The sequence below is a fragment of the Mytilus californianus genome, unplaced genomic scaffold (assembly GCF_021869535.1).
Source record: "Mytilus californianus isolate M0D057914Y unplaced genomic scaffold, xbMytCali1.0.p SCAF_4, whole genome shotgun sequence".
Classification (NCBI taxonomy): Eukaryota; Metazoa; Mollusca; class Bivalvia; order Mytilida; family Mytilidae; genus Mytilus; species Mytilus californianus.
In genome coordinates this window covers 123,001,920-123,028,978 of record NW_026262690.1, presented here as the reverse complement: position 1 = coordinate 123,028,978, position 27,059 = coordinate 123,001,920, and the positions used below count along the sequence as shown (strand labels likewise).

At 32.9% G+C, this 27,059-nt stretch overlaps 1 protein-coding gene and 1 long non-coding RNA gene across 4 annotated transcripts in view; one reads left to right on the top strand and one right to left on the bottom strand.

The window, feature by feature from the left end:
- The window catches only part of LOC127739304 (uncharacterized), a 338,236-nt gene that overhangs the window by 241,820 nt on the left and 69,357 nt on the right, over positions 1-27,059 (top strand). The window contains exon 1 of one of the 2 annotated variants that reach the window (XM_052250978.1): positions 19,058-19,175. The exons of the other annotated variant lie outside the window; for it this stretch is intronic. The gene's annotated coding sequence lies outside the window, so the exon portion shown is untranslated. Of the gene's footprint in view, positions 1-19,057; positions 19,176-27,059 lie in introns of those variants that run through there. 2 annotated transcript variants of the gene reach the window in all.
- On the bottom strand, positions 13,875-16,883 carry LOC127739305 (uncharacterized). 2 transcript variants are annotated; one of them, XR_008000384.1, is made up of 3 exons: positions 16,686-16,883; positions 14,368-14,436; positions 13,875-13,970 (listed from the first exon to the last, which is right to left on the bottom strand). It is a non-coding gene; the product is annotated as an uncharacterized LOC127739305 (long non-coding RNA). The 2 variants fall into 2 exon arrangements; XR_008000383.1 differs by lacking the exon at positions 16,686-16,883 and having other exon boundaries at positions 14,368-14,674.

Sequence of the window (27,059 nt, the reverse complement as noted above, 5' to 3'; positions counted from 1 at the left end):
AAATAAATTATTTTCTGTGTATGTTGATTGATGCATATTTTATTTTGATTGTAACAAAAGTCAATGAAACTCTGTGTATTTGAAGTTCTACACGTAGGGGGGAATGTCAACACACAACGATGTTTCAATTTTAGACGTCGCGGTTATAAATGAGGGTTTGAAGTTCTACACGTAGGGGGAAATGTCAACACACAACGATGTTTCAATTTTCTTTTCTCTAATATTTAAGCACCATTTTAAATCTCTAGTCTTTTAAGTTTAAATTAATTTCAGGGCATTTTTCTGTTTTCTATAAAACTCATCCAGACCCTCATATACTAGAATTATTCTCACACAAAACACAAAGTTAAATAATTCATTATGTAGTTACCATTGAATCGGGTAATTTACCCGATTCAATGGTAAAGTGATTCGATCGGGGAAGACTCGTAAGTTGGATCATCATTTATAATTCTACTGATTTTGCTTGCAATGGGGTAGGACTAAATAAATCTGTTGTCGATTTTTTTTTTCACTCCGATAAATTTAGATTACAAAAAACTACCGTTAGGGGATTTCCAAGAATAGGAGGGAAATTTTTCCATAAGTCTTGAATTCGCAAAGGGTATGAATCAATAGCGGCAACAAGACAAAACAAGTCAGTATATATATTAGCGTTTAGTAGCTAGTCTGCTGCATTAGGTGGAAATCTTTTAAAAGATTATAAAGGATTTTTTTTTGCCTCGGTTGCCTCAGCGTAAGCTACGCCAATGAGTAATTCAGTTTTTGTTGTTTGTTGCTTTATATCTTATTTTTTTGTTTGTTCATTATTTTGTATATAAACCAGGCCGTAATTTTTATGCCCCACCTAGGCATTATGTTTTTCGGTCTGTGTGTCTGTTCGTCCGTCCAGTCTGCTTCAGGTTAAAGTTTTTGGTCATGGTAGTTTTTGATGAAGTTGAAGTCAAATGAACTTGAAACTTAGGACACGTTTCCTATGATATGATCTTTCTAATTGTAATGCCAAATTAGAGTTTTGACCTCAAATTTCACTGTCCACTGAACATAGAAAATGATAGTGCGAGTGGTGCATCCGTGTACTATGGACACATTCATGTTCTGAATTGTTTTACATTTGTCATTTCGGGGCCTTTAACAACTGACATTTCGGTATGGGTTTTGCTCATTGTTGAAGGCCGTACCTTCAGTTGTTAATTTCTGAGTAATTTGGTCTCTTGTGAAGATTTGTCTCATTGGCAATCATATCACATCTTATTTTTATATTTTCAAATTTCAACATAAATTCAGTCACAATAGTAAGTAAAGCAGGCAAGACATTTCAGTGTCTGTACTCTTCTGATCATTTTCGCTATCCAAGGCCTACGATCCAGTCCCCTCGGACAGGATCGTAACCCTTGGCTAACGAAGATGTCTTGTGTTAAAAATCAGAAATTTTGAAAAGCATCTTTTTTGTGCTAAGTTTTCAACAAAAATATATAAAGGTGTATACTACGCTATCCAAAAGTGTCACATTCTCGAATGATTATTATAAAAATTGGGAAAAGATTGGAGTAAAAATATATGTTTGTTAAAAATTTTACAGATTTGAACAAACAACTTTTTGCTTCAATTACAACAAAACTCAAGATCTATGTAAAATGTATAATATGCTTTTCCATGTAATCTTGGTTCAAGATTTGCAGTTAAATTGGAGGATACAGTGAAATTGTCTTATTATGCTAAGATTTCAACAATGATTGATATGTAAGTGTAAATAAGTATTTCAAAAAATAGAAAACCAATTTGAAATAAAATTGGTATAAACTTATTTCTCGTTTAAAATCTCAAATTTTGAGAAATATCTTCTTGCACTGGAATTTAACAAAACCGATATATAGGTACAATGTATTAAGGTCATCCTGAATTGTTCCCAGGGGTCAACAGTGTGGTAAAACCTTGTTTTATGTGAAAAAATGGCAAATTTTGTGAAAAACCCGTTTTGATAGGATTTAAATTTCAACAACGTCACAAACTAAGGTGGGGTTTAACCAGTTTTATGTTCGCACACACGCCTCCTCTTTTGCAGATCTGCACCATGTGTCATAATACTAGAACAAACACAATAAAAACATGCACAGTGCATGTGCAGCTACCAATGGGATGACCACTAAATAGAACAAGGAAAAACAATATAATTTTTTGATGATTTATTTTAAGGTGAAATTGTTATTGATATATTAGAAAGGTGATTAAAAGAGGAATGAGGTGAAAACCGCCATTATTTGCTAATCTATGACAATGAGACAATATTGCACCCGTGATGAAAGAGCCATTGGCCCCAAGTAATTTTCAACTTAACTAGTTGCAATTGATTTCCTATTCACGAATTCATCTCTGGTTCAATGCACATAACTTCAATAACAATTATTGTTAATGCCAAGAGTATCAGGACAAAATTTGAGTGTAATAGCTACAAAGGTAACTGTTAGCTTAAAACCCAGTCCCCAATCATGTATATTAAATAATTGATATTGGTTAATGTGCAGTAAAAGTAAAAATTGAATGTAACACTTGGTACTCATCAAGAATTTTATAGGCAAATCAATGGACTCAATATTGTTGGTCATGGGGAGTAGGAACATCCCAATTTTGCCATAGCGAGTCTAACAGCGGGAAGAAAATAAATAGCAATGCCTTAATTGATTATTTTCTGATAATTTTGGCCATTTATGCAAACTTTAGAAACAGTATGTGACAAACAACCCTATATTAAGAAAATCATGATCTAGCTTCACTTTATTAATAAAAAATAATGCACTGTAATAATATTGGAAGTTGAAAGAACTACATGTACTTTATAATTGTCTAGTTGGGATGCTTCAAAACAAGAATAGGCTTCATAATTTTATAATTTTTGGGAATAAAAAACCGACAATACACCAATTAATAGGAGCACAGAGATTTATTTTTAATTATTTCAATACTTTACTAGGAACAGATTATGTTGACACTTCCCTTCTGTAAAAATATGAATCAAAAATTGTAATCCTCATAAAAAAACAAACAACACCATTTAACTATTCAAATCACAAAACAGCGATTTAGGAAACGACACACCCACTCATTTTTATCAAACAACAGCCTACTGTTGCAGTCTTCACGATAAACTTTTGAATCCACAAGCCCGAAATGATTGGTTCATGAATCATGGATTATCATATGCATAATGGAATGAGGAAAACAGTCGACAATCTATTTTTCTTTGCTGTTTATATGCATGTTTCCCCTGTTATTAAATCAAGAATCAATGAGTTTGGTATATTTGTTTCCATCAAGAACAGCTAGGTTGCATTCAATACACCTTATCGCTATTTGTCCGCCATTACTGGACATCACACAAGTTCCCGTAAAATTTTGACGTCATAATAGAAAATATCTGACGCCACAATGGAAAAGTGATTGTTGTATGACGTCAAAAGTTCGAGCGGGACTGATTCTCGGGTCAAGCGGGATTAGCGATAAGGTGTATATCGTAGCAGCTACATACTATGTCATAGTGCTACGTAGATTTTTGCCTACTTCACGAGTAGCTAGCCTAGCTGCTATCAATATCTATGCAGCAGCTAGGCTAGCTACACGTTCAATAGTCATAAATCTACGTAGCCCTATGAGGCCCTATGAGGCCGCTACGATATTGAACGCAACCCAGAAGTCTGGAGCTGGCATGTCAGTTAACTGCTAGTAGTCTGTTGTTATTTATGTATTATTGTCATTTTGTTTATTTTCTTTGGTTACATCTTCTGACATCAGACTCGGACTTCTCTTGAACTGAATTTTAATGTGCGTATTGTTATGCGTTTACCTTTCTACATACACCTTATCGCTATTTGTCCGCCATTACTGGACATCACACAAGTTCCCGTAAAATTTTGACGTCATAATAGAAAATATCTGACGCCACAATGGAAAAGTGATTGTTGTATGACGTCAAAAGTTCGAGCGGGACTGATTCTCGGGTCAAGCGGGATTAGCGATAAGGTGTATTGGCTAGAGGTATAGGGGGAGGGTTGAGATCTCATAAACATGTTTAACCCCGCCGCATTTTTGCGCCTGTCCCAAGTCAGGAGCCTCTAGCCTTTGTTAGTCTTGTATTATTTTTAATTTTAGTTTCTTGTGTACAATTTGGAGTTTAGTATGGCGTTCATTATCACTGAACTAGTATATATATTTGTTTAGGGGCCAGCTGAAGGACGCCTCCGGGTGCGGGAATTTCTCGCTGCATTGAAGACCTGTTGGTGGCCTTCTGCTGTTGTCTGTTCTGTGGTCGGGTTGTTGTCTCTTTGACACATTCCCCATTTCCATTCTCAATTTTATTCAATCTGACGTTTAACGCCATTTTCAACTGGTACCGTATGTGGACGTTCGACAAACCGGGAACCAAAACGTTCAAGGCCATCATTAGCTCATACCGACCGTTAATATTTGTATATTCCGAAGGCATACTGAATATTTTACGGAGGGGACCAACCTATCAGACACGACCGTTGTTGCTACTTTCTTAAGACAACAATGGGACTGATATTAAAACCCGCCATTCTGAAATTGCGTTAATTTCGCGGAAAAAAATAATTTGGCGCCAATTAGGAATTTTTTCTTTTTTCTGTTTCTTACTTGCCATTAGGGTCAGAAATAGATTTCTTTCGATTTTTCAAGCATGGTTCTCATTATCAAAGAAAATAATACTTAAACATTCTTCTTTTTTTTCAGATAAACAAAGAATATACAAACTATATAAAAAATTAATAATATGTATCTCAAAGTTAAAACAAAAATCAAGTCTAACGTTCTATCACCCCTTAGGAAACCCCGTTCGAACTAAATTCCAAACGAAAGACATTTTTTGACATTGTAGTTTTGTTATCTTACACATCGATGTCAACTTGCATCTTTACACAATGTACACACATTTAGTGTGTTTGTTTGAAAAAGCAATGGCGAGTTCAGTTGTGAATATTTGACTGGATTAATTATTCTCTTTAAGTCAGTGAATTGTTTGACTTAACTATAACAAGGTAAGAAAATCGTATACTGTCTTTACACAACCTTAACCAAAACTCATTCATCGTTTATAATATTATAAAAAAATTTGTGATGAAGTAATCCTGCAAAACTGCCAAAGGTCTTGTCCTAAATATGAACTTAAAACAATCTCTTTCAGACTAGCATTTTAATCACTCTTATTCAAAGCATGTTCATACTGACATGAAGTGTGACTTACTTATGACTTGTGATCTAAAACATAATATTGTTGACTTAGCACTCAGAATCTGGCATTTCTGCTCTGAAATACTTTTATAAAAATATAAAAATGCATAATTGTTAAAAAAAATTAAATAGAAGAAGAAAAATATTAGACCCAGTCTTTTTTGTTCTTATCTATTTTCAAGTTCATGATTAGAACCATTTATTCATTGGTTTAGTGTTTTTTTTATATAATTTGAGGCCATTCATTAGAATCTGCATGGAATCAGTGAGACAAAATTTATTGTTATATTTAGTTTGTTCATACAAGAATTGCAAACTAATTTCCTTTTATTTCAAATAATGAAGAATTTACATTCAGAATACTTTCATTATGGTCTCGTTTAAGTTTAAATGAAAAAGGTAGGAACAGGTATCAGAAATGAAAAGGAGTTCCTGTATTTGATCATTTTAATCCTGTCTTGATCCATTATTCATGAATATTTTGGCTACCCCTTGTATGATTAAAGTAGAAATTTTTTTCTGTGTTGAAATAATTTGGTTACAGCAGTATAAATACTTACCAAAATATAAATATTAAATTAACTCTTGGAATAATAATATTATGGCACATACTGACATAGGGCCCAGGCTATTTGAGTATTTCACTGAGACTGAGTTCTGAAAAGTGATAAAATGTGTTTCGCTATTTTTTTTGCACATGTCTTTAGTATCAAAATATATTCAATAAAATTATTTTAATAATATCCTCATGTAAATAACAGCATATGGTGGTTAATATAATAATAGTTTGATCATGAGAGTGTCAAACAAAGGGACGTAACTCGTAAATTACTATCGGCCCCGCTTCATCAGAAATATCGACACATCGAAGTGGCACATTTGCGTATTACAGCGTATTAAGTGGCACAAATTTGACATATCAATTATCATAGTCAAAGTTATGTTACATAACATAATTTAAATTCAGCATAGCTTCCGGAGAAGTTAAGAAACAAAATTACGATTTTAATTTCCAGTGACCGATTTTTTTGGTCAACACCTACACTTTGAAGACACATTTTGAGAGAAAAAATTAGTTTAATCCATATTTGAGTGGATCAATATATTGTAATGCCGTCCACCCCTCTTTTTGAATATGCTCTGTTATTAAGTACAAATAATAATACGGAGATGTCTGTGAGATGATATGCTATGCAAATGAGTCTATTTAATATACTGATTGTACTTATATTGATTATCAAGATTTAATTCTATTGTGTTTCAAATGATGTTATGATTGGAATTTACTCGCGGTGACAAATTTGCAAGTTTGATCCCGGAGTGCCGGTACCTTTATTTCTGTTGTTTTATTTGAGATATTAACCTGTTTCACTTGTTCCTAAGTTATCCTGTATGTGTAGTAACTTTCACGATGAATAAATATGTTGGTTCTTATTGATATTAAGCTGGAAAACATCTTTATTTACATTAAACTTCCAATGTTTACATTTTGATTTGCCATTTCGGGAATTTCCCTAAACAGAGAGATGGCTGCTGATTGTCCCAACACATGTAAAAGCGTCTGTGATTGGCTGACAGTCAAATAAAACTGAAAAGATCAACTACGGAGGGCAGTGAGTGTTTGTGGTTTGAAAGATACGGAGCGCCAAATTTAACAGTCTGAGAATTTAAGTATGATAGGAAAAGTAAGGAAGTTGCACCTATATTAACAATGATTTATTACGGATGCAAGTTGGTGACATTTTCTAGGTGTAAATGGTTGGGTGAGAAGTTTATGTATAAATAGTCGGTGACTTTGCTAGGTGTAAATAGTCGGTGATTTATTTGGGTGTAAATACTTGGTGACAATTTAGGGTGTAAATTGTACCAATATTTTAAGTAGTTATTTGAAATAGATGTTGTTGATTTAAGACTACATACTTTTACAAGTGTTCTTTTATTGAAGCACCTTTGTAAGCCTGTTCGAGCTATACGCTGCCTCAGTAGTTTGGAAATAAGTTGTGGTTAACAGAGTGGTGACTCTGGATTGTTGTATATATGATTAAAATATATATATAGATTAAATAAGATAGACCAACCATACCCTGGGACCCAACCAGACCAATGACAGAGCCTGACCAGCCAGCTTATCCGCGTTTATAATTGTCAAATAAATAATCAAAACTGTTATATATGCTATTTGTTTTATTTCTCAATCATATATACAATAGATAGACCCCTAGAATCTAGGTTAAACGAAGCTGTAAAGTGTTGGTTCGACGGTATTCCAATTAGACGTTGGACCTTACATTTTACAGTTATAAATAATACCAGTTAAAAAATCCCTTTTCTGTGTAACCTGTGATCTCTGGTGGCCGACTATAACACCAGGGAGACAGCGTTATAATATTTCTTATATACTTAAGAATGTTCACTTAAAAGCAAATTAGTTTTAATTCATGCAAAAAACTAGAAAAAAAAAAAAACGGGCTTCACTTTTTTTGGTAAAAAAATATGCCCATATATGGTAATCACATGACTTCCATTGTTGCTTTAAAGGCGTATTTGTTAGTGCAAAACCAGTTTTAGTTTGATAAACTTTCCATTTGTTAATGAGAACCGGTTTTAAACTGGTTTCGAACTGAAACTGGTTTGCCGTTTGTTATTCTCAAACCGAAACTGGTTCAAGAAACTATTCAAACTACGTTCATGGGCGGTTTGTGGTTTCGGTTTAGGATTTAAATGGAGGCAATGTTGATGCAGTGTAGTAGTCGCGAAAAAAATTATGCAGATTCTATGGTCAAATTGATTTTTTTTAATGGATTTTCAATACTTATATGTATAACCTTTTTGTGTTTGGTGTTTTTTTAGCTACACATCGTTTTATATAGATAATAAATGTTCATTATAAACACAATTCATTTGTTTCTGTTATTGCTATTTTTTCTAGTCTGACAGTTGTCTTTTTGTATGAATTGACAATTAAAAAAAAAACGTTTTAAATTGTTAATTTTTATTTGTTGTGAATTGGAAAATACTGAGATGACGAATAAATGTTTATGAGATAACAATCCGATAAAACAAAACAAAAATATGTAAACCTTTCTATACATGCTATGATTCAAAACTGGGAATTAAATGGAAATAGCCTATGAAAACAAGAGCAAATGAAATAGTTAGAATTGTTAAAATTTGTGATTAGGTCTACATTTCTAGGTCCGTGATATTTGGTCTATATGTTGTTGCATTAAATTAAATTAAGCATAAAGCATAACTCATTGTCATGTTAAATTTAAAAAATGGCTTTATTCTCCAATTGGTCTATGAACACTGAAACATTTGACAGGTAACATGTAAGAGTTTATGATTAGGTATGTTGATGGGAAACCACCATTGATATTGGTATGCAGTTTGCACATCTCATTTTAACAGAGATTTTTATAATTTGACTTGGTGCGTCTGTCAATAGGGATCATTCGTAATATTTCTTCCTGTAGACGTCGCTGGTGTTCCATAAGTGGTTGTCGGAAACGTTTTAATCAATTTGACGCTTGAATCGCATTACGTTGCACATGTTTACATTAGTAACCACAATCGACACTCGCTAATTTCACCAAACTAAGCTCCAAAATTGTTGTGTCCCCGGCTGCAATTATTCTGAACGGGGACCACAGATTCCCAAAAGACCATGAAATTCTTTTAAAATGGAGAGAAGGCATCAAGAGAGTTGATCCACCCATCAAAAATATCTAGGGAAACCCGGCGGAAAATATTCGACCAAGTTTGCCATAACCAGCTGATAACCATGTCATGCCAGGAGATTATATAACAACAGGATTAGGTAATTATGTATTTATAATTTTCTTATATTTAGTACAGTATTTAACCTCTTTGTTTTATTTTTTCTCGATTAAACAGCCCAATAATTAATGATTTGACAGTTTATTATTTATTAAAATAGGGGGATGACACAGGGATGTATTTTATTCTTCAAATATACCCTCACACTTTGTAAGTTTTTTCCTACTCTTCACATTTTTTCACCCTTTTACCTTTGTTTGCATTGTAAATAAGAAATAATAATTATGTTGTGCACTTAATTATAGCAAGTGAAATATATTTCCCTGACAAAACAATGCATGAAAGGAAGAGAACTACATGTATTGGGAAATATGACAATCCCTATATTGCATTCTAAAAAAAAACATGGTACATATGAGCATAATTTTTCTATTTGTATGTCGCAATAAAGTCTGAATTTTCTAAGGACTTTACATTAAACTTATGGCAAAAGCTGTCAGAACAATTTTTTTTAATTCTTCAAAGTTGGAAATCAAGAGTATTTTTGTTAGAAAAAAACATCACACACATCCCTGCATTAAAGGCTTGTCCTTTATGAATGATAAGAAAAATTTCTGAACCTGCAGTTTATTAAATAACATGATGCTTTGTGTTTTCCTGTTTTAATATTTCAGAAGCCATCATGGATAACAGACTTTTTACCCAACCATGAAGTGATGAATGGGATACATCTTTATGTTTGAAATGAATTCATGGTTAAAATCCAAGTGGCTGCAAGTGCGAGGATCAATACTTCTGTCAGAACCAGATGTAAAAAAAAATTTGACAAAGGTGACAACAAATGGCAAATAGTGGAATTATGGAACAGGATTTATTTACTAGCCAAGACAGTTCCTTATATTAACACACAAACTTTTCTGAAAGGGAAATTCCAACTAGATCAGAAGAAAGTAGTTTGTGATAGAAAAGTGTCGTCCAACCGAATTCACATTAAAAGAGTCCTTGTATTGTCTAAAAGTTACACAAGGGTAAAACTTAATGCCCCTCCTCCGCTGTGGCAGGGGAATAAACAATCTGAAACATGTAATTCCACGTGGAAACTTCTAATTCAACTTGGTTCCAGAATTATCTGTGTTTGCTGTGTTCTTTCTAATTTCATAAACATACATTGTAAATAAATATGCATAAAAGATGAAACGGATTTACATGCAATTGATTTAATTATTTGTTCTAATGTGGTGCTGTTTCCCCACTGCTTTCCCAGTTAGCACCAAAAAAAATAGAAAAATGTTGAAAAAATATTGTAGAAAAATATCAAAATCATGCAAAAATGTATGGCGTTAAAAATATTTTCAAAACATTTTCATGATACTTTTAAAACATCATTAAAATGTTACTGAATTTTGACGACAATGTTTGTAAAATGTCTTATAAATGATTTGAATGTGTTTGTTAATCAAATATCACCTGAAAAATTTTTAAAACATATAAAAATTCATTTCTGCAGGATAAAATGTTTTGAAAAAGTTCAAAAAATATTTTTTAACAAAATGTTTTAATAATCTTCATATTCTCAAAAAATCATTACTCTCAAAACTTTGTCTAGTTTGGGGTCTGATGACCCTTTTTAATGCCCCCGCAGCTGAAAGTTGGGGGCATATTATTTTACCCCTGTCTGTCCTTCTGTCTGTCTGTCTGTTCGTCCCATTATGGTTATATAGTTATTCAGCACAACTCCTCCTACAGTTAGAATCCTAGGAAGTTTTAACTTTGCTGTCTGTTTGTACATATATTGAAGATGTGCATGTGGTTATGTTTTTGATTTTATTGATATTTGCCCTTTTGGGAGATAGTTGAACTTTGTCATTTTTGGGGTATAAGCAGTTAAATGTTATAGTTATTTTAAAATAACACTTTGCATCTACAGGGGCATCAATTGTGTCTCCCAGACACAATAATATCTCAAAGAAAGTCCTACATTGACTTTGTTTTAATACAGTTACTTCAGAGTGGAGTGGGGGAGGGGGGGGGGTCACTTTATCTAGATTCAAAATCCTGGATCCACATTTGAGAAAACAACTGCCGTCATACTGATCTTTACCCCACATCTCCTTTTACATTTGTCTGCATGCTGTTGATGCTGGCTTAATCTATATATATTTTGTCTATTTTTGTCGGGTGTAATGTCTCATTGACAAACCCCAATATTTCCTGTCTTAGATATCAATTTTATTGAATAGTCCATTTTTTTGTATTTTGCACTGAACACATATGAAAAAGAAGATGTGGTATGATTGCCAATGAGACAACTCTCCACAAGAGACCAAATGACACAGAAATAATTACAACTATGGGTCACCGTAAGCCCATACCGCATAATTTGTTTCACTTACATAGAGGTATTAATTTTTATACGACCGCAAAATTTTTTTTGGGATCGTATAATGGTATGATGTCGTCTGCGTCATCGTCCGAAGACACATTGGTTTCCGGACAATTACTTTAGTTTATGTGAATGGATCTTTATGAAATTTTTTAAGATTGTTTAATACCACAAAAGGAAGGTTAGGATTGATTTTGGGGATGACGGTCCCAACCGTTTAGGAATTTGGGGCCCAAAACAAGCATTTTTCTAGTTTCAGGATAATAACTTGTGTATAAGTATAACGACTGCTCTGAAATTGTACCACAATGTTTAATACCACAAGTAGAAGGTTGGGATTCATTTTAGGGGTTATAGGGCCAACAGTTTAGGAATTAAGGGCCAAAAAGAAGCATTTTTCTAGTTTCCAGACAATGACTTGTGTGTAAGTATGGATCTCTCTGACATTGTACCACAAGGTTCCATATAACAAAGGGAAGGCTGGGATTGAGTTTTGCTCCAAGGGGGGGGGGGGGAGTTCAAAAAGTTGGGGGGGGGGAATTTTTTCACAATTTTGTTTTAAGGGATTCATATTTTTTTTTTTAAATTTTAAAAATTTCAAATTTTTGAAAAGTTTCAAGAAGAAATCTTCAATTGCACAGTATTGCGCAATGGATTTATAAGATCTTTGACCACATTTATTTTGTGTCACAAACCTATATTATGTCAAAAGTTTGATTACAATCCAAATTCAGACAGTATCAAGCTTGAATATTGTGTCCAAATTTGCCCCCACTGTATAGGGTTCGACCTCAGCAGTCGTATCAGGCTGCGCTCGGCAAAGCATTTTATTTCAGAATATAAATATTCTCATGCATTTCATTTGGTCCAGCATTGAACAAATTTTTTCTTAGAAATGTTTTTTATCTTTTGTTTGATCATGTGTAGCATCTGTCATTTTCTGTCTGAACAGCTTTTCGATGGTTTTCTTTGCTGTCTAATCAGTGGCGGATCCAGAGGGGGGCGTAGAGGGCGTACGCCCCCCCCCCCCCCTTTTGCTTGAACTTTTTTTTTTTTTTTTTTTGTAAAATTATTAATCAGACTAGACTTAGTGAACTTTGCCATTTCCCGGCAGTGTATTTAATTTTTATGCGACAATTCTTTACTTATAAAGATATTTTTCGCTCGTATTTACTGTTATATATTATTGATTATATTGAATTCATGTGATTCGCTACGGTGGAGTTGATCAGTACGTCGAAAAAAAAGACTCAGTCATGCACTTTGAAATTCAAATTACAGTAACACATTGCTTAGGCGGGAGATGACAAGCATGACGCCTTCAAAGCGACAAAGGATTGAGCAAGAACGTATTGACTTCTATTTCACAATTCCACTCAACAGAAAGTAAAACTCTATTACACTCTGAGTCTCATGAAAAAAAAAGTTCCAAAGCAATATTATTCACCTACGAAAATATGTGTAACCCCACACGCCCCAGCCAATTGATAACATTGCTGAATAATGATCCCCAGTCAGTAAGCTCTAGATAGATTTAAAGTCTAAGGTACGGACCATTTGATTTGATAGGGCAGTCTGAGATATTTTAGAGAAAAAAATTTGACCCTGGTTTTTGCCTTAAACAAAAATTCTGGCCGTATCTGTATTGAAAACAATTATCGTGTCCCCTTTTTTGCAATAAGAAAAAAAAATCCAACAAAATTATTCAGCATTAAATGAACATGGTGAATAAAAAACGGGCGTAATTTTTTTTGGGGGGGTTGCATGTAAATCCCATATCTGACCGGAATGTATGTTTCGCCGAACTGATATACTGAATACTTTTTTCAAGGCCCAACTGCCGCTTTGAACCTGCCTGCTGGGTGTGGCCTTTATGTCTCCATTTGTCGACCGTCATTCACAACTTCGTTGTCATTTGATTTTCATATTCATTCGTAGCCTTTGGTTGATTTGGAACCCCTCACTTCCCTTGTGGGTGAAACATTTCAACCAAACATTTGGATAAAAGTTGCTTGTTTGTCTTTGTTCGTGTCGGTCGTATTATAAACTTCATTGAATAGCCGTATATCATGTTTACAGCAAGAAATCTGTGAGGTTATGCTTATTAACCATACAACAAACGAGAATTTTCCATGTCCATTTTTTACTGACAAATCCCACATCAAATAAATTAGTACATAGCTTTGGATCCATTCAATCATTTTATAATAGACAATTAATGGGGAGAATGCGGCATCAAAAATGTCCAACCCTAGCTTACACTTTAACTATAAAATATACATGCCCCACGTCAGGAATCGTTAAAAATGTGCATTTTACACTTCTTTTATGTTTTTTAGACCAAAAAAGGTAAAAAAAAATTTCGCCTCGCTCCGCTCGCCGAACTTTAAATACTACGCCCCCCCTTTCCAAAATCCTGGATCCGCCCCTGGTCTTGGTCAACAATACACAAGATAACAACAATAAGAAATGCAAAATTTTTATTTAATTTTGTCATTTCACTGTTCTTTTTCAATTTTTCTTTTGTTCCATTCTTTTTATTTCTCTTGACTTCTGCTGGCTTCTGTAAAGAAAATGTTAACAGATTAGTCCTGTTGTTTAGTGAGTAAACTAGTGGAGATAATTTAAATTTCATCAAATTACACAAGAAAATTTTATTTTAATCCAGTCTGGTTTCATAAAAATTTATATTGAAAAGCGACATCTAATCAGTGTGGCTGGATTCGGAAGATATACACGTACATCTGTGGAGTTTCAGGTGTATTATTATCATACGAGTCTGTAACGGTAGAGTTCACCAGTACTAAAATAAAACTGTACAGTACCATTTTCCCAACTGAGATTAGGACCTGTAACCTTTACTTGGTCTTACAAAAAAATCAACTCTCTTAATGGTTATTGTATATTTTAACACAAATACATTTTTGTGATATAGATTGAGGCTATAAAAGGATAAATACCTTCACACAATCTGCTCCTCCAGAATGTTTTGAATCTAAGCTTATAAATTTTGGCTCTTCTAATTGATTCTACAAAAGATAAAAAAAAGTCAAAATATTAAATAAAATACAGTCAAGAAAAAATCACATAGTACTAGTCAGCTACAAAGGTCACAACATTCAAAAATGAAAGAAAATTCAAACAAGAAAACTAATGGCTTGATTTTAAATTATAAAATAAGACAATAAAAAAACAAATATATATGTATATATATCAGAAATTAACCAACTATAACTACTAAATTAAAGGCTCCTGACTAGGATTGACACATTAACAATCTATACTTACAAAAAATATATCTGGCCTGGCCTTGAAGGGCTAGCGATTAATCACAGGCACTTGTCTCCGGAAAACATTTCCTATAACAGGTGTTATATTAAGGTATATAGGAATTTTTTTTTTGAGACAAGTGCCTGTGCGATTAATCATGAAAACTGTATAATGAATATATTGTCTTTCATGGTTACAAGTATCTACCAGTAGAAAATGTCTACACTATTTCACTATTTTATATTACTTTACTAACTATAATACATTGTTGATGACGCTGAAAACAGCATACCTAATATATGCTATGTCTTGCTTTTGGACTCTGTCAAGACAGAAAGGAAAGAAATCAATGATCAAGTTCAAATATATTGATTGATTGTTGGAATCTTAATGTCCAGTGACAAATATTTAATGCATGTTCCAGCCAAAGTTTAATTAAACAAGCTAAGGAATGGTTTGATTTTTTTTAAAACATGTAGGTAAAGATTTTTTAAAGTACTATTACATAGATTAAATTCTGCTTGCCATGAAATATTTGAAAAACAAGATATCATGTGGATTTAATGGTATAACTAATGAAATTTTGAAAAATTCTTGTATGCTGAATGTTGGGCATGATATGTATATAAAATTATAAAACATTACTTTTTTCTTAAAAATTAATAAAATTTTCTCTCTAGCAAGAAGTTCTTATTGGAGAGAAAATTTATTTAACCCATATTCAAAGGAAGATGTTTTAATAGCCCTTCAAACAACAGAGGTATAACCCTTTTTACTAGTTTAGGAACATTTTTTTCTACAGTATAATAGTTTAGAAAACTATTTAGAATGTTATAAGATTATCTGCCAAGAACAGATAGGATTCAAAAAGGACGTAGAACTACATGTATAGGGACCACATTTCTAAGTTTAAAAAATATTTAGTTGGGTTAGTTTTCATAATTATGTTCTAATCAATTTTGCAGAATTTGAAATTATTCCATATTTAAATAATTCCTTGTTTGAACTTGAATTGCAAATAAAACTTCATTATAGATGTACATATCTTTTAAAATTTCATGTTATATATAAAAAGTTTGCAGAGAAGGGCCTTTATATTTTTTTACAGTGTCTTTTTTTTTTAAGTTGAAGCTGAGACATATTAAAAGATATAAAGCTTAAAAATTGAGAATCATGTCTTGTTTAAAAGTGATATTGGGAGGATTTAATACTTTCCTTGTGTAATTGTCCATTTTCAAAAGTAATAAATTGTTTATATATAACTGGGACTAATAGACTATTAGTATAATAGTCCCAGTATATAACAAGTTAAATTTAATTTTCCCTTGCCCAGTCTGCATGGTCTGTATCACATTTCATGGCCAATAGATAATATCTGTATAGAACCCCTATTTTTAATTATTATTATACAAAATCATTTAAATGTATCCTAGAAAGTTTAATTATATATTCATGACTATTTATATGATCAGTGGGGTTTTTATTTTGCTTTTTTCTAACTTGGGGTACATGTATTTGTCACTTGGTATTTCACACTAAATATTTCATATAAAATTGCATTTCAAAAGATTATTTAGGGGACATTTCTGATTTGATTTTATGCAACTTGGTACCAACAGCAGAATAATTATTTGTTTATTTTCATTTTCTTCTGAGATAAACATAAATATTATTGTCTATTATAAACAATCTTGCTATATATTTATATTTCAACCAAATTAAATTGTAAAAAATAGTATATGTGTTCACATCAGGAGAAAATAAAAACAACAGACATTGACAGATGACAGAGCTATGACAAAACAAACAAATACTCTTTATATACAATTCAGCGTTTTTCAACACATTATTTGTAAAAATACAACCATAAATGCCTCCAATAAACGTCTTTTTATATGAAATATATAGCCCAAAAATGTAGGTGACGAAAGCTTTTTGGCAATGTACTGTAGCGGCGTTTCCGCTTATAATAGAAGAAATCTCAATATTTTTTAAATACATCGTTTACCTTTCAATAAGATCTATATTTCTGTCTCTTGTGACAGCTCCACGTAACGTTAGTTCTGGAACAGACCAGGTATTGTAATCATCGGATGCCATTGTTTACGTTGTAAAAACAGATGCAAGCGTTTTACGTGATTGAAGCGTTCAAGTAACCACTTATGGAACCGCAGCGCCGCCACGCGTGAAAAGTCGTGAATGATTCCTATTGTTTTCGACTTGTCGCCAAAAAATAGATTGTTTTTCGCCGAAGGCGAAAAAAAAGTTTGTCCGGAAAAAAAATCCATAGCCACCCCCCCCCCCCCAAAAAAATCAAATGGTTGCTGCCTTACCAATAATGAATTCAGAGATTGGTTAAGTTTAATTTTATGCTTTAATTTCAGGTAAACATCACATCTTCGACTCTGAAGTGTCAGACGGACTATGTACATCACAAAAATTATTTCTTTCTTCAATCTCCCTAACCCCCTCTTCAATGTACTCATTCATGTACATTTTGTAAGAGGCATAACTCGTGTAGCAAGCAACAGCTCAAAGCTACTTTTAATAGGTACCAACCTTCATCCTAATCTGAAACAATAGTGTAACATCACAACATAGAAAGACACACTATAAATTTTCAATTGAAATGGCTGAACTCAATCAAAAGACATATTAACACTAGTGAACATACACTGAACGAATAAATTTGATCTATGATACAATGTACATACAAAAATCAAAAGCACATGTAGTTTAACGAAATCAGAGATCTATATTTTAATTAGATTATACGCGGAATCACCAAGTAAATGTGTATTACCTGGGAACACCTCGTTGCGTTGTTGAATACTGGAGAGAAATGAACGGAGTCAGGCCATCCACAAAATACATAAAAAATTATACAAGAAATGCCTATTGCTATCACGTATACCCTGTAGATTTACTGAATGGAAAGATTTGCGATTAATGTAGTTCCCGTGGAACTCTCTAGGTGCGCTAATAGGAATGTGTGTCCCGTCAAATACACCTAAATCTTTAAACCGGGCCGTAACTACCGATGAGCCTCGTCTGAATTTCTGGCAAAAAAATAATGATTTTAATAAAGAACAAATTTTGGAGAAAGTTAGGCATGCAGAGGGTAGAACACATCTTTGAATTCTTACATCAAGAATTAAGTAATGCATACTTCGAATAGTAACTTATGTTGACGTGCAGCTTCTGTACTTTTATTTCAACGTAAGGTATCAAACTCTCTGTATCTGAATACCATTGCCAGTAAACCAACATTTGGTTCTGCAATTATTAAATAATCGCGAAAATGAATTATTGATAATGGATATTTCCCACATTATCAGTGCGCAAAGTAAATAAAAATTTAAATGGTTTGAATTCTTTAACTTGCTAGGTCAATACTAATAAAGAAGCATTCACAGATCACACATGAATACCAAAGCATCCCACACTTTGTGTGTAGTTCTCTTTCAAATAAAAGGAAGATTTGAGGCATTTTCAAATGTTTTGCTACAAACCTGGCTGTTGTTTGTTTGGTTTAACAATAAGTTGGCTGTCTTTCAGCTATATAATAGAGAGCAGGTTTTGTGATCATTCCTTTCGAATGTTAATTGGAAAGGAGAAGACCTTGACAAACTAACAATTTGATTGCTTGATACTTATAATTTCCACAGAGTATTGTGGGAGTACTTCGGGCTTGCGAAAAAAAAACGGTCGCACAATTAACTATGGTAAAGGTGACTAGAGAGCATATAATTTGTATCATTATTGATTCGGGTGTTATGCATTTATAAAATAACATTAGCAAAATAGATTAAATCATAGATACAATTCCAACTGTAACTTTTTTTAAAGTAGTCAGACGATGGGATCTTAGTGGCACAGAAAGTTCGAACTAGCATTCACAGACAGTGACTAGATTCCACTCTTTGTGCTTTATTTAAGTGTAAAAATGTGTGTTATTTTTAAATGAAGCGTTGACCACACACACTTGTCCCGCATTTTCCACTATCAAACTTATACCCTACTGTAAATTGTACATAATTGGTGGTATAAATTCGAGGCAAGTATCTGTAAACTGGCTCTGATAGCCTATTACAGTTCTTGATACGGTAAATATGAAACTATAACAATAAATATGATACAAAAAACAAAGGTAACAAGATATATTTAGAACCATAATATTACAAGTTTTAAATAAACTTTACATTTGTTGAAAAATATCTAAACCTTAACCAGTTTTGAAACCTAACCCAAAACCAAACCAAACCAGTTTTAAACCAAAACCTAAAACTAAAACCAGTTTTTCTGTAACAAATACGCCTTAATAAATGGGGTTAAACCGGGGTCAGCTTTCCGACTGCACAGTTACAGTTCTGACGTCATACCGACGTCACTGCTCCCACTGCACTTGATAATGGACACCGTAAACGACATTGATATGCAGGTTTGAATGCAACGTACTATAGATCTTCAACATAGTTTGGATATATTTGCAACACAGGTATTGTGTAAAATATCAAATGTACATGGGTACTCATCTCTTTGAAGATAAAACACTGAACTCTCTTAACAAATGGCTTGTATTTTGTGATGTTTTAAGGATTTTTACACCATGATACTTCCCATCCGAAAATGTATCAATCAAAATTTGTTCATCAAGAAGAACAGCTACCAGTTACAGTAACCTGTTCCGTCAAACTAACAACGTTCCTGTTTCTTTCGGAAACTTTTTTTTGGAGTTTTGATATAAGTTGTTTTTGTTCCGAGTCGTTTTGTTTTAATACACCTTATCGCTATTTGTCCGCCATTACTGGACATCACAAAAGTTCCCGTAAAATTTTGACGTCATAATAGAAATATCTGATGCCACAATGGAAAAGTGATTGTTGTATGACGTCAAAAGTTCAAGCGGGACAGATTATCGGGTCAAGCGGGACAGCTTTCCAAATAGCGATAAGGTGTATTCATTATTTTGCCTCTTATATAGTAAGTTAAGTTTTTTACTGTCTTCCTTTTTTCTGTTTCTACAGTTTTAATTTTGTTTGTGTCAAGTTTTAATTTCTTTATTTCATATTTCTGTGAACAAATTACTCTCTTGTGATAGCTTTGCCGTTTTTGAAATTTTTCTAAGTTCATGATAGTTAAAACGTTTATTATTTTCCTCTAGCTTAACACTTTGAGTTTTGTATTTTGATTCAATTCGGCATAATTTTGATTTTAAGAGATGTATTGTATGATTATTGTTATTGCATTCGTTTACAAGAATATCTATTTCCGTTTGCAGTTCATATCATATGATATATTTCCAGTCGGAAAGCAAGCCCGTAGAAACGACCGTTGTTGCTACTTTCTTAAGACAACAATGGGACTGATATTAAAACCCGCCATTCTGAAATTGCGTTAATTTCGCGGAAAAAATAATTTGGCGCCAATTTGGATTTTTTTCTTTTTTCTGTTTCTTACTTGCCATTAGAGTCAAAAATAGATTTCGTTCGATTTTTCAAGCATGGTTCTTATTATCAAAGAAAATAATACTTAAACATGTTATAGATTGTCCGTCTTTTAAAAATAACGTAATGCCTTTGATCGTCGTTTAAGAATTATGCGAAATTGTCTGTTATTTTTTTCTTCTTTTTTTTTCCAGATAAACAAAGATTATACAAACTATATAAAAAATTAATAATAAGTATCTCAAAGTTAAAACAAAAATCAAGTCTAACGTTCTTTCACCCCTTAGGAAACCCTGTTCGAACTAAACTCCAAACGAAAGACATTTTTTGACATTGTAGTTTTTTTATCTTACACTTCGATGTCAACTTGCATCTTTACACAATGTACACACATTTAGTGTGTTTGTTTGAATAAGCAATGGCGAGTTCAGCTGTGAATATTTGACTGGATTAATTATTCTCTTTAAGTCAGTGAATTGTTTAACTTAACTAAAACAAGGTAAGGAAATCGTATACTGTCTTTACACAACCTTAACCAAAACTCATTCATCGTTTATAATATTATAAAAAAAATTGTGATGAAGTAATCCTGCAAAACTGCCAAAGGTAAATGAAAAAGTCTTGTCCTAAATATGAACTTAAAACAATCTCTTTCAGACTAGCATTTTAATCACTCTTATTCAAAGCATGTTCATACTGACATGAAGTGTGACTTACTTATGACTTGTGATCTAAAACATAATATTGTTGACTTAGCACTCAGAATCTGCTCTGAAATACTTTTATATAAATATAAAAATGCATAATTGTTAAAAAAATTAAATAGAAGAAGAAAAATATTAGACCCAGTCTTTTTTGTTCTTATCTATTTTCAAGTTCATGATTAGAACCATTTATTTTATTGGTTTAGTGGTTTTTTTTTATATATATAATTTGAGTCCATTCATTAGAATCTGCATGGAATCAGTGAGACAAAATTTATTGTTATATTTAGTTTGTTCATACAAGAATTGCAAACTAATTTCCTTTTATTTCAAATAATGAAGAATTTACATTCAGAATACTTTCATTATGGTCTCGTTTAAGTTTAAATGAAAAAGGTAGGAACAGGTATCAGAAATGAAAAGGAGTTCCTGTATTTGATCATTTTAATCCTGTCTTGATCCATTATTCATGAATATTTTGGCTACCCCCTGTATGATTAAAGTAGAAATTTATTTCTGTGTTGAAATAATTTGGTTACAGCAGTATAAATACTTACCAAAATATAAATATTAAATTAACTCTTGGAATAATAATATTATGGCACATACTGACATAGGGCCTATTTGAGTATTTCACTGAGACTGAGTTCTGAAAAGTGATAAAATGTGTTTCGCTAATTTTTTTGCACATGTCTTTAGTATCAAAATATATTCAATAAAATTATTTTAATTATATCCTCATGTAAATAACAGCATATGGTGGTTAATATAATAATAGTTTGATCATGAGAGTGTCAAACAAAGGGCCGTAACTCGTAAATTACTATCGGCCCCGCTTCGTCAGAAATATCGACACATCGAAGTGGCACATTTGCGTATTACAGCGTATTAAGTGGCACAAATTTGACATATCATAGTCAAAGTTATGTTACATAACATAATTTGAATTCAGCATAGCTTCCCGAGAAGTTAAGAAAGAAAATTACGATTTTAATTTCCAGTGACCGATTTTTTTGGTCAACACCTTCACTTTGAAGACACATTTTGAGAGAGAAAATTAGTTTAATCCATATTTTAGTGGATCAATATATTTCTTATATACTCAAGAATGTTCACTTAAAAGCAAATTAGTTTCAATTCATGCAAAAATCTACAAATTCAAAAAAAAACGGGCTTCACTTTTTTTGGTAAAAAAATGGGGTAGAATCTGTTTTAGCGGACCCGGAAGTTGGAAGATGCACAATTTATGCGCATGACCGATAACCCCAATTTACGTTGCTATGCTAGAATATAAACAGCGGCCATTTTTGTTAACGCTTCAAAAGACGAAGATGCAAATGATTTTTAAAGATTGATTTTAACTAGTGTAACTTAACAATTTATAATAAATCTAAAGCACTTACCCATTTAAGCTTGAACATCATCCAGACTAGAATACACCTTATCGCTATTTGTCCGCCATTACTGGACATCACACAAGTTCCCGTAAAATTTTGACGTCATAATAGAAAATATCTGACGCCACAATGGAAAAGTGATTGTTGTGTGACGTCAAAAGTTCGAGCGGGACAGATTCTCGGGTCAAGCGGGAATAGCGATAAGGTGTATTTAATGTGTTTGTTATTTCGTGTAATACTCTGGGTTTTTTAGTTGCAGGTTGCGGTTCACTGATGGTGATAATTTCTGTCGTAATCAATGTCTGTTTTTGTTTTTCTGGATTATACACTATTTTAATGAGGGTTATAAATGCTATGAAAGGGTCTTCAGAGCCGATTATATATTTCTTTCGTACACAATATTGACTGAAATAAGTATCATAAAGTGATTTTACCGTGCCGTATTTTGGTAGTGATTTTTTAAGTGCACGCCAGGTACTTTCAATGGTGTTTGTATGCGCTCCTGTTTCTGGGTCTACAAAATTCACGGAATGATTGACTTTCAAATGATCAAATCCCTCTGAACCTAGACAATCATATGCTTTCCAACAGTCACTAATTATTGTTGTTCCCGGCCCCGGCACCATAAAACTTTTTGAGTAAATTTTTTTTACTCAGCCTGAGAATTTTCTCAATTTTTTTATTCTCAGCAAAATACACCGCCATAAACAAATTCTCAGATATTTTTTTACTCAAAGTTAAGAATATTCTTAAATATTTGAGTATAGCCAAAACCATACTTAAGTATAAAAAAAAAATCTTATTGAGGGTATTTTGATATAAAATTACAACTGTCAATAGGGTTTTTGTTAATTAAATCTAGTGTGAAATAGCTTCACTGCTCCTTTGTTGTTGTATGAAATCACCCACATTTTAGTGGGCATCGGATATTTGAGCGAAAATAATGATGTGATGGGATGCCAGAATCTCAAAATGATAAAAAGTCAACATCCAAATGCTGAGGTATTCAATATAGAATTAAAAGAATTACATCAGCATCTATCAATGGTGAAAATGCCATTTTAATATTTTTTTTCATTTTCTGTAGACACTTTTCTAAAATATGCTATAAACATAAATGAAAGTTTGTTTTTTTAAACAAAACAATCTAACAACTACAAAAGATATTTAATATAATCATCCAATATCTTTTAAACCCAACAAAATCCTTTGAGCAGCATCTTCTATTCATAGAAATAAATGAAAATAAGTATGATTTTTGTAAAATGAGCATAAATATGTTGATACTATCAAAAACGCAATATAGTTGAAATATTCCAAATATGGCCGTAACATTTTCTTTGAACATTGAAAAATTAAGTGGCATACAACATAATTTGACCTTTAGAAATCAAAATATGTCTTACTATTCTGTGATAGCATATGAGAATTAAAAATTTAAGTTGATAACCCCATCTTTGTTAGTTGGTTGTAGCATATTAATCTTACCGAATTTTAAAAGAGACCACAAAAAAGCGACCAGTTAAACAGCTTCTCATTGTAGATACTCCTACACTAGTAGTTATATGCAGTCTTCACGCTGAGTGGCAGCCCAGGCAGACCAGGCTTGTAATATTGCTCTCGGGCCTGTAAAAATCATATCTACAAGCCAACAGAATCTAACTAAAAATTTTCAAAAATTGAGCTCCGGGCCTGTAGATTTAGCAGTTCGTCGTGAAGACTGTATATGCATTATATATCCCGCTTGAATACCAAGATATATGAGGTGATTTACAGAATAGAAAATATCCGCCCCCCCCCCCCCCCAAAAAAAGAAAAACATGTGCAAAAAAAAAAGAAAGAAAAAAGACTGAATAGTGGGGTGCTAAAATGTACATTTTTTTTATATAAAAATTAAAAATAAGGTAAATCGAATGACATATTGAATACGGAATTGGTCAATTGATGTACGGAAGCGATGCAATTTCTGTACATCCGTAAAAGAAAATTCCTTTAAATGAGCGTACTTGTATATATTGTACAGATAATTGTGTTGAGGATGAAAAAATTTTTTGTTAGGGTGCGATTTTTATGCAGATTTAAGATATGATTTAATGAAGAAATCTGGTGATATTTGTGAGACTTTTAACGATCTTGATTTACAGGACAAATTTATTTTCTTAATGTCAAATGATGCAATTCAACCAGCAAAAACTTTATATCACATGTTTTATCGAAGGAGGTATTGTGTGTAATAATATTTTAGTACATTAGTTTTAATTGTTTTATAATATGTGTTATATTTTTAAAGTGTCTCATAAGTCAGTTATTTGGCTGGGTACCAATATTCTAATTGTAATATTTAATTTTTAATTGCATATTATGTAATTATGTATTCATTGTGTTTTATATTGGTATGTGACACTATAATAAATTATTCTGATTCTGATTCTGATTCGTAAGCATCAGTATTTTGCTCCAAAATCACGATCTTGCATGAGGAGTTAACAAATCTTGACTTCCCATTTCGTCCACTATTGCAGACAAAGTCAACCTTACATACTTCTCATGTATTGCGTCAGAAATGATTACACATTACAACACTGATAAAACAGTTCGTGTCAGAGGTCAGACCAACATGACCATTGACAACAAAAAAACTCTGCGATAGTGGAAAACAAAGTGAAAACAACAAATCAGAAATATGACCAAAAAGACTTTAAAATCATAGCCAATTAAATGAGTTGAAGGTCAAATTTGCCCGAGTTGAAATCTCAGTTTCTTTATATTTTCAAAATTATAAATGAACAATCAACGGGAATTAAATAGAATTGCGAATTGCAGAATCAAAAATTCTCGTTCGCCAGCATGCTTATTACGTCTTCGGTTTCATATTTGTAAGATCCATAATTCATTGCAATTTAAAACAACAATTTTTTTGGTAAGGGCTATTTGACTGATACTCGAGGACGAATAACAATTGTCTTTGAATTTTTAGGGTTATAGCATTTTTTTTTCACTACCAATAAATGTTAAATATATTTTAATATTCTCCAAAATAGTTGATTAATAATAGGCAATATTTTATATTTTGTTGGACAGTTGGGCTTATCAAGAATAAAATCTAGTGCAGGTGGTCGATTTTTTTTTCTATTAGATTTATCTCTCTACTTTTTACTTTTTTTGCAGTACTGGTACCTCATCTACAAACCAAATACATGTATAATCAAATATACCTAACTTCACCCTATCTACTGTTTATTATCTCTGATATCCAAATTATTACAATGAAAGTAAAATAATTTTCCCCTGTTTGGTTTTGAACAGATATTAGTCAAAATTGATAAATGTATCATTTGTGCAGTACAGTGAGAGATTCGGGGGAGGGGAAAAGGGGGGGGGGGGGGGGGGGGGGGGTTACTGGGTAGTGTCGTCATACCTATGTCGTTTACATAGACAAAACATCTATCATATCAAAATCATTATAGAGAAGGAAATTTCCATATGCACCATTAGAACACACGAATTTTACAGAAAACATTTCTTACTGAATAGAGAAAAATGGCCAATAGAATACACCTTATCGCTATTCCCGCTTGACCCGAGAATCTGTCCCGCTTGAACTTTTGACGTCATACAACAATCACTTTTCCATTGTGGCGTCAGATATTTTCTATTATGACGTCAAATTTTTACGGGAACTTTTGTGATGTCCAGTAATGGCGGACAAATAGCAATAAGGTGTATTACAGGATACAGAAAAATAGAACACCCTCCCCTTTATCAAGACCCTCATATACAGTACTCCGCCATAAATATTCGTAAAAACAACAATGGCGGTCACGTCACGGAAGGGTAAACAAGTTTTTGCTGTCGTCTCCATGTCACAATCGGGATGACAATGAATCTATATATAGATGGTTCTGTAGAAAAACATGTGGTTGTCATGTGACACGTGCGTGATGACGTCAGATTCGTCTGCACTTACGTTGTAGCCAATGTAAACAAAATGGGTCGCAAGGGAAAAGAACTAACATCTGATCAAAAATGTCGTCTCGCTGCATTAAATGATGCAGGTTACAGAAAAAGTGATATTGTCAAATTGACAGGCATCAAACAGAGTACCGTTTACAGTTTTTTGAAGAGGTATGAACATCGGGGTGATATAGAAAACATTCGGAGATCAGGCAGACCAAAATCCTTTCATGACCGGGACATGAGAAAACTTTCCCGTTGTGTAAAAAAACATCGCCGTAAATCTTTATCTGAAATTACTAATATTTTTAATGAGAGTATTGATCGACCTTTCTCAAAAAGAACTGTTGAACGTAAAGTACATTCTGATGGGTTCCACAAGCGTTCAGTAAAGAAGAAAATTCGTATCCGTGAAGTCAACAAGAAAAAACGAGTGGCATATTGCAGAGGAAATTTACATAAAACTGTTAATGCACACTGGAGTAAAGTAATTTTCAGCGATGAGTGCAAGGTAGTCATTGGGCAGGATTCTCGTGTCAGTATCTGGAGAAAGGTCGGAGAAGAGTGGTTGACGGATTGTATTTGCCCTCCATCTCGGCGCAAGTATAGTTTAATGATCTGGGGATGTATTACTTACCATGGTGTCGGAACTATATCTGTTGTTGAAGGGAACATAAATGCCTTAAAATACATTGACATTATTGACAATAACGTGTGGCCAGTGGTTGTTCGTCATTTTCCAGATAATGACTACGTTTTTCAAGATGATAATGCCCCCGTCCATCGAGCCCGATCCGTTCAAGATTTTAGAAGGGAAACGGGTTTAAAAAGCATGAACTGGCCAGCTCAGAGTCCTGACCTCAATATTATTGAGAATTGT